Here is an 18,009-nt window from a genome sequence, read left to right as displayed (position 1 = left end):
TTACCCAAGAGCTTGGCCAGGCAGGAGTAAAGAGGAACAAAGATGACACATTTCAAGAGGTTTAAAAAAATATCGTCTGGAAGATCTCATTAAGAATATGCTCGAGATCTTGTTCAGTTGTCATCACCCTGGACAGCATGCGTTCAGCTGGCTGGTGGGTCCAGAACCGGCCGCATTTGATGAACGTCATTTCACAAAACACGAATGATGGCTCGCTAGCCTTGCCTCACCAGAATTCTCCTTGGCCGGATGCCACACCACCAACCTCCCTGGCTCCCAAGTTTGATTTTACCCGCTCAGCATGATCCCAGTTCATGGGGATAAGGACATTCTATGTCAGACTGGCCAGGTATTTACAGAAAACAAAAGGGAAGTGATGCAGCTTGAGTAGTCAGACATACCTTGTCTCCACGAGCCCATTTTAAAGGCTCTGCTTGCCTCTTCTTATGTGCTAGAACAAGCCAGACATTTTTGCCCTTGGAGGTACCTGCGGAGGTATTTAAAGTGTCTTAGTGTCTGCGAATTGCCTCCAAGGGTTGACTGAAAAAAAAAAGCCATGTGCAAGAGAGAGAGAGAGACTGACGAAGAATGAAGAAGCAAATATGGTGCTGTGTAGACATTTGGTGAATCTGGGTAAAAGGTTCATTGTGCCATTTTTTCCGTTTTTCTTTACATTTGAAAAATGTTTACTATAAAAATTGGAGCACCCCCCACATCAAAAAAAAAAAGTATATGCGATAAACTTTTTAAGATTTAGCAATAGTTGAAGGGCGATAGCATTTGTCTGTGAATGCATTGAAGGCCCATAAATAAAACAAAGGTGGCTTCTCCAAACATTTTTATTTCCTCTTTATTATGTTCACCTCATTACGGACCAGCGTTATAACAGCATCCTTGACCGTTAACTATGGTTCCCTTGTTTTAGTGATTAACAGACTTTATTTTTTAGTATGGTTTTCGATTTACAGCATAGCTGAGCAGATAGTACATAGTATATACTCACCCCCCCCACCCCTCCACCCCTCACACAGTTTGTCCTATTATGAACACCTCACACAGTTTCTCCTGTTATTAACATCTTGTGCAGTTATAATTAATGGACTAATATTAACACATTTTTTATTAACTAAAGTCCATAGTTCACCTTAAGTTTCACTTCTGGGTTTTGCATTCTGTGGATTTTGACAGATACATAATGACAGGTACTTACCGTTATGTATCATACAGAATAGTTTCCTTGCGCTAAAAATGCTCTGTGCTCTGCCGACTCACCCCTCCCGCCCCCAGCCCCTGGCAACCACTGATCTTTTTAGTTTTCATAGTTGTGCCTTTTCCAGAATCTCCTCGTTGGAATCGTACAGAACGTAGCCTTTTTAGATATGCTTCTTTTGCTTAGTAATATACATGTAAGGTTCCCCATGTCTTTTCATGGCCCGATTACTCATTCTTTTTATCACCGAATCACATCCTCCTGTCTGGATGACCAGTTTGTTCATCCACTCACCTACTGAAGGACTTGGTTGCTTCCAGTGTTTGGTGATGATGAAGACCGATGCGGGGCTCGAACTCACGAACTAGGAGATCGTGACCTGAGCCGGAATCAGGAGTGAGACGCTTAACTGAATGAGCCCACCCAGGTGCCCATTGCTCATTTCTATTTATTTATTTATTTGTTTGTTTATTTATTTATAACTTATTGTCACATTGGCTTCCATACAACACCCTGTGCTCACCCTTGCTCATTTTTAAACTGGGTTGTTTGTTTTCTTGAGATTTGAATGACTTTTTTTTTTTTTTTTAAAGTGGGTCATCTCATGAACAGGGGGTGGGTCCAATCATGTGTTCACTTATTCCACAACCATGCCAGAAACTGCATTTTCCTTCTCCTTTTACTAACAGAGTCCTGACATCATGGTAGACAAGGTCCCTGGCCTGAAATATTTAGTCTTTCAGACTCCTTTGAGACGTGGTCAGTGTGACACAGGTCTGGCCCGCAAGAAACAAAAACAAACAGAGAGCGCTGGTTGGGGCTTCCCAGAAGGACTGTTAGAAAGGAAGACTCAGTCGGCACGCACCACTTCGATCTTTTGTCCTTACCTATACCCCTACCATTTCCCAGAACGTGATACAGTGCCCAGAAAGGGAGAGATCATCTTGTGAGGAGGAAGACAAAGTCACTTGACGAGTAGAGCCAATGGATAGACGGAACCTGAGGTATGATGACACCATGGAGGTGTTGCAGAAGCCAGGACCGTCCCTAGACGTCCTGGTTTGTGATGAGAAGCACCCCCATTTGGTAAGCATTTTAGTCAAGTTTCTGTTACAGGCAACCAATGCATTCCCCGCTACGGCGACATTTTTCAAGCACCGTTCAGGGTGACACGCTGTCTCCCTGACAAGACTATTCTAAGCAACGTTTCTTTAAAGGCCTGGTTCGCAGAAGTACTCCATTTGAAAAAATTTCTGTATGTTATGGGCACGATTATATTTACGACATGTTCAGCACTGTGCTGGGCATCACGGGGAGAGGGAACGAGAGAATGAAATAATGAGGTTACCCTCATGGAACTTACCATCTGATTAGAGATAAGAGCGACCTACATGAAATAATCCTGAGCGCATCAGGACGGTAAGATGAAGGGCTCATAGTGGGTATAAACTAAGTATAGCAGCAGCTCCCATAAGGTGAGGTCACTGAAGAAGAGAGGAAAGGGGAATGTGATTGTCAACTCTGAAAACACACTTTGGGTATCCTATAGCTTCACATTTTTGAGTATTAAATCAATGACCTAAATATGGACAGGAAAGCTAGTGCCTGGGTAAGTGAAGACAAAATGAAGAAAAGTAATTTTAATCTGTATACCAATTCAGCTTTGAATTCAGAGGAAATTTATCACACTAGTACCAATATTTCAAATACAGAGGACTGTAAATACTTCACTAAAATTCTATTTACCTTATTAATTGCCAGTATATTTCATGTTGACACGAAGTGGAAACTGAGTGTATGTTATCTCAAAATAGAGCTTTCCCAACCCTTCCTTTGGTAGGTTAATGGATTTCACCCGAAGAGGGGTCCATGCTTTTTCTTACCTGTTTCTGGTGGTGCAAATTTTGCTAATACTGTTAGCAACTGCTATTCATTTTTCCTAGCTTGCGGTTGCCGTTACCAGCTGGAACAAAGGTGGGTAGTTATCACACATCTGTACAGACAAGAGCAAGGCAATCTGAATTAGTTTTTCTTGGGCCTCTTTCCTGGGATTTGAAATTTTTTTTCTCAAGTTTTTCAATTTCAGTGACAGAAGAATAAAGGCTTGCAACTAAAATACAGATGACATCTCTATCTAAAGTTTTTAAATCCCTTTTCTTCAGGACTTGGGGGCACTAGGACATACTTGGCTTTTCTTTTTTCTTCTCTTCCTTTCCTCTTCCATTCTTGAGTTTACGCCTGAGTCATCAAGTCAAGTCATCAAGTTTACGCCTGGCTGTGCTTCATTGCCACGGGGCTTAGTTTCAGGGTTATCAGATCTTTAATGAGCACTGTGGATTGTCTCACATCTGGGCTGGAGGGCGACTGGAGATAGGGTGAATCAAAAGGGAAGAATCTGTAGAAGGATAGGAGAATAGGCAGAATGTTAACGGATTGGAGAAGGGCATGGAACCAATAGATGACAATGGCTATAATCCTCTCAAGGTTGCCTGAACTTAATCCTGTAGGACGTCTGACTACCTACAGGTAGATGGGACTTGTTCGCAGGGGCCCTCAAAACCCGGGTAAGGTTAGGGTACGGGTGGAAACTCAAAGGGACTGCAGTGGGTCCATCCGTAGCAGAGGCGATGGAAGGGCCCCTGATGATAAACTCAGCCGAAAGTAACCCCACCTCTCCACTCCGGGGCCGACTCCGGCCAAATCCTCATCCGGAGCCGCGGGCGGAGGACTGATCGTGAGAGCCACCTCCTCCGCAATCCCCCGCCCCTCGGCGCCGACGCTCCGCGCTCCTTCCATTTCCCCATTGGCTGAAGCGCTCGCCAATCCTGGTGAAGCGGCTCGGCGAGCGGCCTCCGGTTGGTGGAGCCGGCGCTGAGCCCCCCTCTCGCTCCGGCCGGGCCCCCGGCCGAGAGGGGGCGTGGCCGCGGCCGTGGCCGGGCCGGAGGCGGCGTCGCTGGCGCCGCTGCGTGCGGTGTGGTGCGGGGCGGGGGCGCCGGGCGGCCGCGGCGCGGCGGGACCATGGAGCTCGGAGCGCAGCCCCGGCGCCGGCGGCGGAGCCGCGGACCGGTGAGTGCGGGCTGCGGCCGGCCGGACTCTCCGGTTCTGGCCCCTTCGCTGCGCGGCTCCGGGCCGAGGGGCTGCCCCGGGGGAGGGGCGGGCGCGGGCCGGGTCCCCGCAGCCCCGTGGCCAAGTGAAGTTGCTGCATCGCGCCGGGCGCTCTCGGGCGGCCGGCGGGGCCCACTGCGGGCCGCGGCGCCACCCCGCGCCTTGCCCTGCAGCCCGGCCGCATCCTCCGCGCCGGCTCCCGTGCCGGCCCGGGCTTCCCGCCGTCGCGGCGCGGCCCGGCGGCCGCTCTCCCCCGCGCGGTCCCTCGGCCCTCGGCCCCGGCGCTGCTCGGTGCGCGCTTCCCGGGCTGCGGGGCAGGCGCCCGCCATCCCGGCCGCAGGTGGCGCCCGGGCCTCCGCTCGCGCCCCACGCACGATGCTCGGGGCTGCCCGGCGTCCGGGACCTTCACATCCCGTGGCTCTGCGCGCCCTGCCGGCATGTGGCCCATTCCCCGCGTGCCTGCCGCCCCGGGTCGGGCCCTCCACCCCCGGCTTCGCCCTCCCCGCGCCTCTGCGCCGGGTGCCCCCTCCCCCGGGTCTGCAGGCCCGCGGGGCTCCCGGCCTCCGCAACCAGGCTCGGCTCCCCGAGCGCAGGGCAGGGGGGTCGGGCAGCCGGCGAGGGGGCGCGCTGCAGGGCAAGAGGAGAGGGCTGAGCGCCCGGGAGCCGCTTCGCGGGCATGGATCGTCCCCGGGAGACTTTGCCTGCGCGGCGGGCGGGGGCCGCGGCGCCTGGCTCTCGCCGTCCTCCGCGCCGGAGCTCCAGCGCGTGGAAAACCTTCCCCTCTCCGTCCGTGGTACTTACGGGCAATGGCGATTTCTTCTTGCTTCAGCCTCCCTGCAAGGGATAGTTCCGTGGCGGAGAGCAGAGTTCTTAATTATTAACAAGCTAAGCGATGGGCTTAGGGATGAATGGGAACATCTCATTTTTCTTAGCCGCCGTCGGGCGTATTAGGAATTCTTTCTCATTTGGGGGTCAGTTGAAATCGTACTTAACTACCAGCAGTAATTTCTCAGTTTTTAAAAGACCGAACATTCAAAGGTCAGTTTTTGCTTTGTGCTTGCTTCTCCAAATCAAATGCATACCGGGGCACGAAATTTTAAGATTCAGAATCCACATTTTTGGTTTTTCTTGAGGGGAGGGGCTAGCCTCATTTAAAAAAATCGGTTTGTCTAAAACTTAAAAAGCCTGCGTCTCTATCAAAACTAAGTTCAAAGTGTTACAATGGACTTATTTTTCTGTCGCCTCTAGGGCAAATTCTGTTGAACCTTGGTTGCTTCTTTTCTGTGTATGCTTTACTCAACTTTCCTTTTCTAGCAGTGAAACAATGCAGTGATTCTTTAAAGCTAGTTCTTTTATCTACTAGAGAGGTTAAACAAAGGAAAGCTGGGTTTGACCTTTCCCATAGGCAGTTCTTATTGTGTATCTGGTCTCCTTTCTTTTTTTTTTTTTTTTTTTTTTTTTAATTTTTTTTTTCAACGTTTTTATTTATTTTTGGGACAGAGAGAGACAGAGCATGAACGGGGGAGGGGCAGAGAGAGAGGGAGACACAGAATCGGAAACAGGCTCCAGGCTCCGAGCCATCAGCCCAGAGCCTGATGCGGGGCTCGAACTCACGAACCGCGAGATCGTGACCTGGCTGAAGTCGGACGCTTAACCGACTGCGCCACCCAGGCGCCCCTCTGGTCTCCTTTCTAATAGCCTCCACAGAGTGCTCAGTTTTCTTCATTTTTGAAGATCTTAATTTATATTCACAAAAGTTGTGCCCTTTCGGATGTTTAAAACTCACTAGGTTGGGAAGTTTGCTTGACTTCATCATACATTTGCAGTTTGACCTGTATTCACTGTTGTCTTAAAACCGTGAAAAGAAGCTTGTTCTGGAACTGTCTACATAAAAATTGTTCTTGCGTTTCCAGTTGCTGACATGAAGTTGCTCTGTAACAGCGTTTTATCTGTTTCCTTGAAACTTATGACCCCAATAGCCAATGGTGTACTACTCTGTTTTTAAAAAATTCTGGGAAAAAAAAAAAGAAAAGGCGAAACTGCACTTTACTAAGTGGTGGTGTCGGCATCGTAGCCCCCTGTGTGTTCTCAGCGTGTCTTTGTACACCTACTTTACCCTTCCCAGAGTAACCTGCATGTGGTAAGTCACTTCTTGGTTATTGGAATGGTTCCGTTAAAACAGTTGTCTGTTTATAAGTATTAAAAGAATTACCTGTCAGGGCGCCTGGGTGGCTCAGTTGGTTGGGCAACCGACTTCGGCTCAGGTCATGATCTCACGGTTCGTGGGCTCGAGCCCCACGTCGGGCTCTGTCCTGACGGCTCAGAGCCTGGAGCCCGCTTCGGATTCTGTGTCTCTTCCTCTCTCTCCCTCTCCCCTGCTCATGCTCTGTGTCTCTCTGTCTCTCAATAATAAATCAACATTAAAAAAATTAAAAAAAAAAAAAAAAAGAAAGAATTATCTGTCCTAGGAGTCCAGTACTAGTGGTTTCATTTAGAGTTCCCAGAACTTTTCTTTGAGAAATAATCGTCGAGTATATTTCCCACTTCTACGCTGTTATCATTCCTTATATCTTCTTGGGCCTGCCCCCCACATGGTCGTACAGACTGTTGTTGCTCACCTCAGTCCTTTTTGCTCAGAAGCCTGCTTTCCTCTGCAAGGTCAGGTTTTCTTGGGACCTGCCCTGGGGCATTTGGAGCCCAATGCTACTTGCAGTCCATGGGTGCTCAGGGCTGGGTCTTCACCCATGGTGCCTTTTACGCGGGTAATACAGGAATAGTGTATGCCATTCATACGTAAATAAGGCGTTATTATAAAATAAATTGAGTATCACGACGGAGATACATGGAGTAACAAGACTCAGTCTCCTCTTCCTCTTCTTCTTGGGTGCCCTTGTCCTGTGTCTTTCTGCAGAGGTAACCAAACCTGATCCTATGGGGTGTGGCCTTCCAGAACTTTTTCAATAACTTTTTTTTTCTTCAGAAGCCAGTGAGTGGATGCCCGCAAAGCGCCTAGCACTATTTTCATACCGGGAGCGCAGAAATAAGAGAGAAAAGCTCTCAAGATGTTGTTAGTCTGCCGAGACCAACGATTTCAGTGCAGTGTGATCAGTGCCGTGATGGGAGTTAGTAAGCAGAGAGGGGTGCAGAGCATCACATGAATGGCCTAGTCCATTCGTTTGCTTGCTTTATTCATTCGCTGTACTTCAGAGCTTATTCTACGTGCTGGGGATACAAAGGCAAACAAGGTAGATGCCTCTTTTAGCATCTGGTCCTCGGGTTCTTGGACAGTTTTACAAAAAAAATTTTTTTTAATGTTTGTTTATTTTTGAGAGCGAGAGAGACAGAACATGAGCAGGGGCAGAGAGAGAGAGAGTGGGAGACACAATCCGAAGCAGGCTCCAGGCTCTGAGCCGTCGGCACAGAGCCTGATGCAGGGCTCGAACCCATGAGCTGTGAGATCATGACCTGAGCTGAAGTCAGTTGCTTAACCTACTGAGCCACCCAGGTGCCCCATCGGACAGTTTTAACCGATGGGGCACACATTTAGTTAACTAGTGTGGTATATGGTAAGTGCTCCGAAAGGGCTCAGCTACTGGAGCTTAGAGGGTGACTGGAAACTGAAGCTTAGGGACTATTCAGAGAGATGAGAAAAGCCTCCGGGAGAAATACAAGGGAAGGAATTGGTCAGAGTCTGGGTCAAGGAGAGGCTTGGTGAAGGCAGTCAGGGACATGGTATATTGGAACACCTGAAGAAATTTAGTCTGGTGGTGTGACAAGGTGTGGATGGGCTCAGGGAAGCGGCAAGAAATGGGGCAGGAGGAGCGACCCGGGGCTGTGCGCCATAGGGCCTTGCGATTCCTGTCGTAAGGGGTTCGGACTCTTCCGTGGACGAAAGGAAACAGTTGCGGAATTCTGAAGCAGAAGGGCATGATCAGATTTGCCCTTTGCAGAATGGATGGAAGGGAGCAAGGGTGGAAGGAGGGAAGGTCGAGGAGGTAGAATTACTGGGACTTGGTTGTCGGTTGGTGGGGGTACATGTGGGGGAGCTAGGAGAGGCGGGAGTTCTGGGCAGCGCTGAGTCCTGGGTGGCCAGCCGGGTGGATGATGGTGCCTTTCTCAACGGAGCAGCGGCCATTTGGAAGAAACGATGCCCGGTGCACCTGCCTTCGTTAAGTTTCAGGTGGCCGCGGGACACGGTGGTTAGTCGACTGCGTTAGGGATCCGGCTGTTGGGGGATGTCTGGACTTGAGACAGACATCTGAGAGTCCTTCGACCACAGTTCCCAGACTGTGTGCTGATGTGATGCAGTGCACTCACAGGGAGACTGCTGAATATTGAATTGTGGAAGGAAACTCAGCAGTCCATAACATCTGTCCTGCCCTGTGGGGAATACTCGCTCAGAGGAATCTACGGTTTCCACCATCGGTTGCATTACTTTCTTTTCGTTGATAACGTTTGTAAGGCTGGGTGTTCAGTGGTTGGGTTCCCTGTGAGATTCAGTGTGTAGTAGGACATGCACGAGGTGATATCCAGTCCAGCTCCAAGGTTCGAGAAATTGTGAGGTGCCCAACAGGTGCACGCGTACCATAAGTAAATACTGGTGGTTTATTCAGACATAAAAATACTGATTTTTTTTTCCCTCAATTGAAATGTGCTTTTTAAAAATAGGTAATAAGTTGTTAGGGCATGAATACTTAAGTTATTTGAACTTGTCCAACAATGCAGCAGTCAGGCGTTTCTTTTGGCCCGAGACGCTAAGGGTGCCGTGAACAGAGAAAGTTCCAGAACCTCTGCCTTTGCCCGTATTTGTGAACGGAGGCTGTTGGAGTGGATGGAGTTATTCAAGAAGCACGTACGGAAGAAAGGAGTGTGTCAAATGTGACCTGGGGAGCTCCTGTGTTCAAAAGATACGCAGGAGAGGGTAGGCTCTCACTGTGAGACCGAGAAGGACAGTTGTGGGGGGAGGGGGGCACGAATGGCGTCTGGAAGCCGTGGTCCAAAAGAACGTCAGCAAAGAGGGGTGCTGAGAGCCAGGAAGTCATTAGTGATATAGGAGGTGGCAGCGGTGACACGGTAATGGGGACAGGAGCGGGATGGCCAGATCGTGAGAGGGTATAACAGCGGGAGCCAGGAAGTATGTGGGGACAGGGTGTGGGGACAGCTCTCGGGCGTGGTGATGGTGAAGGGTGGCTCCAGGACGCCAGGGAATGTGGGGACTTTTTTTTTTTTTAGTGCAAGGATTTGAGCATGTTGAGGAACCAAGGGGAGAGGGTGCTAGCTAGCAAGAGATCCAGACAGACAGTGGGTACAGAATGTCCATTGGCTTCCGCTCTGGGATGTCATTACTGGTTTCACAGGAGGAGTCCCAGGGGAGCCTTACTGCCACGGACCAAGGATTGTACTCGGGTGGGGAGGCTGGTCGGGTTACGCGGTGCTTCTAAACCTTGGTTATGGAGAGGAGAGAAGGGCATTCGCTAGGGAGGCACGTCTGGTTCAAGGGGAGTTGTTTTTTGTTGTTTTTTTTTAAACATTGACTTTATTTTCTTTTATTAACCTTTTTTTTTTTTTTTTTTTTTTTTTTAAGAACGCCTTTTTGTCCCTTCCATTTAAGACATGCTTTTCTTAGGACTGGTTGAGCCTTCTCAGGGTGGGGTGCTCTGGGCATGGCCGTGCCTTTTTCTAGGTCCTGGCGTCCCGTGAAGGTCGTATGGTCCGCGACAGTGCTGTCCTGTTTTGCTTTGAGTGGACGCTTTCTGCTGTCAGTGCTGTGCTGCTTACCTCAAGGTCAGTTTTGTTTGTTTTGTGTAAGAGCCTATCCTCCTGTCTTAGCAGATGTCCCTAGATTAGGATAATTTTTCCATACTCAGATTTCGGCCTTAATCTTTGGAGCCACCCTGTTCTGGTTCTTCTTCCCTGGATCTGTGCCTCTTCTCTTTGAGGTTAGCTCTTTTCTTCTCTTTTCTCCTGTTGATGCTCTCTTTTTTTTGGGGGGGGGGGTGTGGTTTAAACATCCTGAATATCCCAGGGTGATTTCTCCTCTTTCAGGTCTAGTAGGAGCTTCTGAGCCTCAGCTCTGGGCTCAGCATCCGGGATGGAATCTTCCCTTGGGCCTGTTCTTAGGGGGCCCTCCGACCTCTGGGAGCAGTGGTCTTGTATTGATCTAAAGATGTCTTCTGCTGCACTGTATATTTTTGAACTTTTTCAGTGTTTTATTAACATTTCTCTTTAGTTTTTGCTTTATGGTTCTTTTCACATGATTGAATGCCTACTGTGGACCGTTCTGGTTATTGGTGATAATAGCATTAATCGGACAAAGCACCAGTCCTCAATACCTGGAGAGGGAAAACAGAGGTAAATTGTCTTGCAGACTCACTGTAAGCTCCTTGTGGGCAGGCACCAGACGGCACGGTGCCTCATCCACAGCCGGCTCTTAGTAGATGTGCTCCAGCTTTGTTAAGTAACCTCTTAAACACTGTGGCCACTTACAGACTGTTGTTTAGGTCATAACCTTACTGGCCAGTGGTAACACCCAGTGCCTCCTGGGCTCCAGCTGGCCATTTGCCCAAAGCCTTTGTGATCTTTGGTCCTTGAATACTTCCTTTTACTGGCGACTGAAAGCCATCTTGGATTTTTAAATTTTTTTTTTAATGTTTATTAATTTTTGAGTGACAGAGAGACAGAGCGTGAGCAGGGGAGGGGCAGAGAGAGAAGGAGACACAGAATGCGAAGCAGGCTCCAGGCTCCGAGCTGTCAGCACAGAGCCTGATGCGGGGCCCGAACTCACAGACTGTGAGATCGTGACCTGAGCCGAAGTGGACACTTAACCGGCTGAGCCACCCAGGCGCCCACATCTTGGATTTTTAAAGCTGTGCTCCAGTGCATCCTGAAGATGTTATTACCCTGTAGCTGTGGTTCCTCTCGCGGAGTGCTGTTATCCATGTTGTGCACACGAGTAGCTCAGTGAAACTGTGTTGCATATAAAAGTATGGATGTGATTGACCGAACTAAGAGCCCATGTGGCCATATTTTATCAGCTAAATGGAAGAAATGGTGTCTTCCTTGCACATAGCAGATACTCAACAAATATGTTTTCATTGACTGAACGTGTCATGGGTTTTGATTGAGGACCATAGGAAAAGCAGAACACTATCACTACTTTCTACTTTTAAGAGTCCGGACTGAGTCATTTTGCTCTACTCATGTTGCACTTTTGTTTTAAGCCCCCCAAAAGACGTGCATGACACTCCCCCCCCCCCCCCCTTGTTTTGTCATGTAGTCCTGTGTTAGAGTTATTACCTAGGCACAGTTCGGCTCTGAATTTGACTTTGTAACTCTTTTCGGGGCCATATTCTGTGCAGTTTAGAATGAACACTTACGGAGAGGTTCATGGATTTAAACTCCTCCCTGTGGTGCGTGGAAGGAACACTGTCTAAACACTCAGGGAGTGAAGTATCTAGTCCAGTAGAGGGATGACATTAACCAGAAGAGTGGCAAGAAAGTGAGGGAGCAGCTTGTGTTTGTGTTTGTATCATTCTGAGAGAGGCTGTTCACAGCTTACAACGAAGAGGAACTGACTTGCCTTCCATCTCTTGAAAAGTAAGATTTTAATTTTGGCGGGAAGATTGTAGTTTTCCAATATAGGTTACATGCCCATTTTCAACAGAAACAGAAAAACACATTTTGTTTATAACCAAACCTATAACGTTTGAAACATAACTTGGTTCTCGGTTTTCCATAGTACTTATCTCCTGTTTGTGTACATCTTTTAGAGTTAATTATCCGGTTTTTGATTTAAAAACAGAAATGTACAGAGACCCCTTAATTCCCCAATCACCTGTCTTCAGATTTTAATTACACACTGCAAACAACATTGTTTCCAAAGGCTTTACTAAGATGTGGATTGTCCTTTGAGATATCCCAGGGCGGAAGATTATTAAAATGTTACTTCTTTTTGAAAGCTAAAATTGGAGGATTGCAAGGCCTATCAGTGATAATGAAGTTCATACCTGAGTTTGCCTGTTGTATTGCATAGATTAATTAAAAACTTCTTCCATTTCTGACATGTCCAGCATATTCCATACTACCTGTCCAAAAAAAAAAAAAAAAATGTGGTAACAACAAAACCTCATGGTATCATTTGATAGAATTATAGAGGCATTAGGTATTACAGGGTCTAGAACAATTTTCGTTTTAAGCTACATTTATAGTTACTTATTGTTGCTAGATGGGGGTTTAGAAACGTATGGTGTCATTTCTTAGGCTCTTTGGTTTCTGATGATTGTCAAATTACATTTGAGATAAAACATATTGCCCTGCATTTTAGTATTCACCCAGCATGCCCTCTGGTTCTGGACCCTGATACAACTTTGACCAACTGTGTACAAGTGAATGTTACAAATAGGGTTTTGTTGCAGTGTTTATGTTTTATCCAAATATATTTGTTCAGATTTTGTTGTTTGAGATGCTTATGATTTTATTGAATGCAAACAGTGGGGGCTTGTCCCTCGTCCCCCATTACGTAAAGATTTAAATTAGCTTCTAGGAAATACTCATAGTGATGAAGCTGAATATAAATAACGAGAATCAAAACCATGTGAAGATCATGAATGAAAACAATGAAACCTATTCTTCGAACACGGGCCCAGCCTCCCAGGTGGGTGTTTTAGTTGTGGAGGGCTAGAATTTTACTCGTGCAAGGCGTCAGTGACTCAGCCCCAAAAGCATCTGTTGCTTAGTGCTTGTGTTCCTCATGGGGTCGTCTTCCACGGGGCCCTTCTGGTAGGCCAGCTTTTTCCACCTGTGACTCAGCCTCCATTAGGAAGTAGGAACTTCCTCCTGCTCGGTTCAGCTGGTGGGCAGGGAGAGAGCCAAGTCCCGTGGAGGTTTTATGGGCCAGCACATATCACCTCTCATCCCCCTGGCTGAACTCCGACGTGGCCTCATTTAATGTGCTGAAGGCTGAAAATGTCGGCTGACTCTGAATCCCGTAGGCTGACTCTGAATCCCCGAGAAGAGAGGACGTAGATATTGGTGACATAACTAACCAGTCTGCAGGCTGGGAACTTGGCCGAGCATCCTGGTGGTGAAAGGGGGAAACATCGTCAGCTCTGCGCTGCAGTTTTCACCATCTGTAGAAAACATACCAGTTTCCTTTCCTTAATATGTTCCCCACACCCTCACTTGGGGTTCGTATTGGTTACACTGAGAGCCGCAGTGAGGGGTGTGCAGCCCATAGGACGTGGTTTTTCTGAGGCTGATTATATTCTGTTTTTTAGATGAAGGGAAAACACATCTTAATAACAGCGTTTCTGCAGAGGGTTAAACTCGCATGGTTCATGTGCTTTCTGGTGGCAACAGTGAATGCACTGCATCTCTGTCAAAACAGCCATTCAGGAATATGATGAGCCTCAAATGGATTTTTTGGTAAAAGGTGTATAGAAGCTGGTTTGAAGTTCTCTTTCCTGATTAGGTTGGAGTGCTGGTATTTTATGTTGTCAATTAGAGGTAGACTTTTTGGAGACCAAAAATGGAGAAATGATTGATTAATTCAAAGTCAATGTACTGCATGCCAAGCTTGTTCCAGAACAGGGGTTGGTAAACAATAGCCTTCGGGCCCAATCTGGACTTTTGCCTGATTTTGTAAAGAAAATTTTATTGGAGTAGAGGCTTGTCCATTCGTTTACACACTGTCTGTGGCTGCTTTTGTGCTATAAGGCAGAGGTGAGTAGTTGTGACAGGAACTGTCTAACCTGCAGAGTACAAAATATTTACTATCTGATTCTTTAGAGCAAAAAATCCCGACCCCTCTTCTAGAGGATAAGTGCCCTTTCTCAGAGAGATCCCGTTCGAGTGGGGGGGAAAGATAATAAATAAACAGCATAAATACATGTAGTGATAATGGCTCTAGAAAAAATACAGGAGCAAGGGGACAGTGTATCGGGGACTGCCATTCTTGATAGTGTGGTCAAGGAAGTGGTCAGGGAAGGTGTCTCTGGGGTGACAGTCGACAGAGGCGTGATGAAGGTCAAGTGCGCCAGTCCGGCAGATATTTTGGCCAAGAGCCTTATGGGAGCAGGAACAGCAGGTGCAAAGACCCTTGAGGTGGTAGGAGGGTAGTATGAGTAAGTGGGGTGTGTGTGTGTGCATGTGTGTGTGTGTGTGTGTGCGCATGTGTGTGTGTGTGCGTGTGCAGTTACAGAGGTAATAAAGGACCAGATCATGTAGGGTCTGGTAGACTGTGGTGGCATTTTGGATTTTATTCTGAGTCAAATGGAAAGCCATTGCAAGTTTTTGAGCAGGGAAACGATACTATGTGGCTTAGATTTTAAAAAGGTCACCAGCAGTGTCGTGTAGAGAATAGATTGTAGGGGACAAGGTAGAAAGACAGTGTGTGCACCTGCTAGGCATTGCTAGATGCTGAGGGTATCAGGATGAATCAGATGGCCCTTTCCTCCAGGGGCTGATGGTGTAACCGCTGAGAAAAACAAGTGAAAAGATCACTGTGGTGTATAGCTGTAGGTGGGAAAGTGTAAGGTGCCAAGGGATTGGGCAGGAGGGGTGCTTGATCCAGAGTGGGAGACAACACCCCCCTGAGAAAACGGGAGGACGCTAATGAAGACTGATCGGAATAGGTGCCGGTTGCATACCTGAGCTATGAGAGTTTTGGAAGAACCACGCGAACAGATCGTCAGAGATTCTGCCATCCAGCAGAGGTGGCGATGGGTTTCAGATCCTAACGATTGTTCTCTGGAGCACTGCGGGAGAGTGATTCTAAGATTGCATCGGGCCCCGATGGGATACGGTGCAGTGGGCGCTGAAGGGGCACGGATGATCTTTGCCAGAGAGCAGGACCAAGGTAATTTTGGTCCGGAAAAATTGTGGAAGAGTCTCCGTAATTTATCTGTGGAATGTATTGTAGAGCATTGATAACCTTTCCCATGAGCCCAGCAGCATGAATGAGGTTGCAAAATATACCTCTAAGTAGTTAAACAAATTGATCTGCTGTCTGCAGTTACTGGATCTGACCCAATGAAACTTTGGAGGATGTCTATAACGATGGTTTTTATTTTTGAGAGAGGTGATATTATCCCATTTTGGGTAATAATTAGTGGAAAAAATTGCTGCCATTTTTATTGGTGTAGTGAGGTTATTCATCTTTCTATTTTCTTTAATAGAGTGTCTAGATCATCTGAAAATAATTTCAGTGATTATAAAAGAAATAGGGAGATGAAATGGATACATTCACAATCGTAGAGTGAGTTATTTTTTGTACTACCCTGGTATTGTAGCGAACAGAATTCCGTAAGGATATAGAAGATTTGAACAACACAATAATTGAACAATAAACTTGCCTTGCATGTCTAGACATTGCCCCTGACAACTGCAGAATACACATTATTTACCAGTTCATGTGGATAAGCTGTCAGCTTATGGGATATTTCAGAGGATTGAGGTCAAACAGTACAGTATTCTCTGCATTAAACTAAAATCAATAGCAAAAAGTAAAATCATTTCTAAATACCCACAAATTATGGAAGATCTTTAATTGCAATGAGAATTTTAAATATTGACAAAATATTTTGATCAGAATTAATATAAAAATACTTCATATCAAAATCTGTGGGATGCAGCTAAAGTTATACTTAGAGGAAAGTTTATAGCCATAAATACATGTTAGGAAAGAAGATTGAAAAACATTCAGTGATCTGTACATCCATCTCACGGAGTTAGGAACAAAACAGCAAACTAAACACGGAGGAAGTACAGTTGACCCTTACCATGGGGGTTAAGGATGCTGACCTCTGGGCAAAGATTCACATGTAATTTTCGGGTATGGATTTTAAGTCAAGGTCTGAAAACCTTTCCCTGCACCCATGTTACAGAAGGCTTCACCAATGATTTCCTTAAGAAGTTAGGTAGCTTTCAGCTTTTACATTTTGATTTCTGCTGTACTTGGAGTTTATTCTGGTGTGTGATATTATGAATGGGTCTCATTTTATCTTCCACATGGCTATTCACTTGTCCCAACATTGATGAAGCTCATCTTTGCCCAAGTCATTTGAGATGCCACCATTATTATATATTACTAGGTTTCCGTATATAGGTTGGGTCTGTTTTTGTACTTTCTGTTACATTTCCCTGGTCTGTCTGCCTCTTCGAGTGCTACAACCACAATTTTAATCATGGAACTTTGTTCTCGTATCTGGTAGGGCTACTTCTCCCTCGTTCCAGTTCAGTGTTAACTGAGTGTCAACTTGTCTAGCTCCATAAAGAAGCTTCCGAGTAATTTTTATTGCAGTGGTGTTATATTTGTAAATTAGTTTAGGGAGAACCAACTGCCAGTCTACTGAAGTTGTGATATCTCATCCACGAATGGTGAATGCGGAAGTCTCACAGGGTGTGCCTTTTCAGGAGTGTGAGTCTGTAGATTTCTTCATGGATGTTTTGAACATTTCTTGTTAAGTGTGCGTTCTTTTCTCTTGCTGTTACAAATGGGCTTTTCTCTTCCATTACATATCCTGACTGGTTATCGGTTGTGTACACGAAGGCTATTGTTTTTTTGTTTGTTAATTTTATATCGTGCTGCCTTGCTGAATTCCCTTTCTTGAGTTATTTTTTATCACTGATTCTTTTGATTTTCCAGGTTTACTGTCATGTGATCAGCTAGTAGAGAGTTTTATTTCTCCTTTTTCACTGTTTGTGTTTTTAATTGTTTTCTCTTGGTGAATGCCTCCAGAACAGTGTTAAATAGTAGACAACGTATTGGGCATCCTTGCTTGGTTCTTGGCCTTAAGTGGGCATGCCTCTAGTTTTGACCCAGTAAGATGTTGGCACCCCTGCTCTCTTGTGTGCGTACTCTCTTGTGGGTGTGCTCTCTTGTGTGGGTACTCCTACACACACACTCTCTCTATAGGTACCGGTAAAGTCATGTTAAGAAGCATTCCTTCATTCCTATTTATTCAAGAGATGGTTTTCCAAAATTAGGAATGGATACTGAATTTTGTCAAGGGTTTTTATCAGGCCTTTTTGGAGGTTATTATGTATTTTTTCTCATTAGATTTATTAGTATGGTGAGTTGTATTATTCAATTTGCTAATACTGAATAACAATAATACTGGTTTTTTTTTTTTATTCCTTTAAGTTTATTCATTTATTTTTGAGAGAGAGAGTATGTATGTGTGTGAGCAGGGAAGGGGCAGAGAAAGAAAGAGGGAGAGAATTCCAAGCAGGCCTCACATTGTCAGTGTAGACCCTTGACATGGGGCCTGATCCCACAAACCATGAGATCATGACCTGAGCTGAAATCAAGAGTTGGACGCTTAACTGACTGAGTCACCTAGGTGCCCTGGGTTTTTTTTTTTTCTTTAATATTTTATTTCATATCTCTGCATCGGTGTTCCTAAGTGCTATTCGTTTGTAAAGGTGTTCTTTTTTTTTTTACTATCTTAATTGGGTTCAGGTATTAATGTTATAGTTTTTTATGTTATACTTGATTCATAAAAAGAATTTGGAAGTTACTCTTTATTTTTCATGTTTTAAAACAATTTAAGTTATATTGGAACTGTCTGTTTTTTAAGAGTTTGGTAGATTTCCTCTGGGCTCTCTGGTTTGGTCCTCTTTTCGTAAGGTAGTTCTTTGGTAACTTTTTCTGATTCTTCTAGGGAAGTTAGTTGGTTTAAGCATTGTCTCTGCTG

General features: G+C 46.1%; 1 protein-coding gene across 3 annotated transcripts in view; it reads left to right on the top strand.

Moving 5' to 3' along the window:
* Window positions 1-4,125: 4,125 nt before the first annotated feature.
* WASF3 (WASP family member 3) overlaps window positions 4,126-18,009 on the top strand; it is a 136,885-nt gene continuing 123,001 nt past the window's right edge. For all 3 annotated transcript variants that reach the window (XM_086714837.1, XM_086714855.1, XM_086714797.1), the window contains exon 1: window positions 4,126-4,276. The gene's annotated coding sequence lies outside the window, so the exon portion shown is untranslated. The remainder of the gene's footprint in view (window positions 4,277-18,009) is intronic.

Source organism: Puma concolor, chromosome A1 (genome assembly GCF_028749965.1).
Source record: "Puma concolor isolate L17-30 chromosome A1, mPumCon1.1.hap2, whole genome shotgun sequence".
Classification (NCBI taxonomy): domain Eukaryota; kingdom Metazoa; phylum Chordata; class Mammalia; order Carnivora; family Felidae; genus Puma; species Puma concolor.
This window is presented reverse-complemented; position numbering and strand designations above follow the sequence as displayed.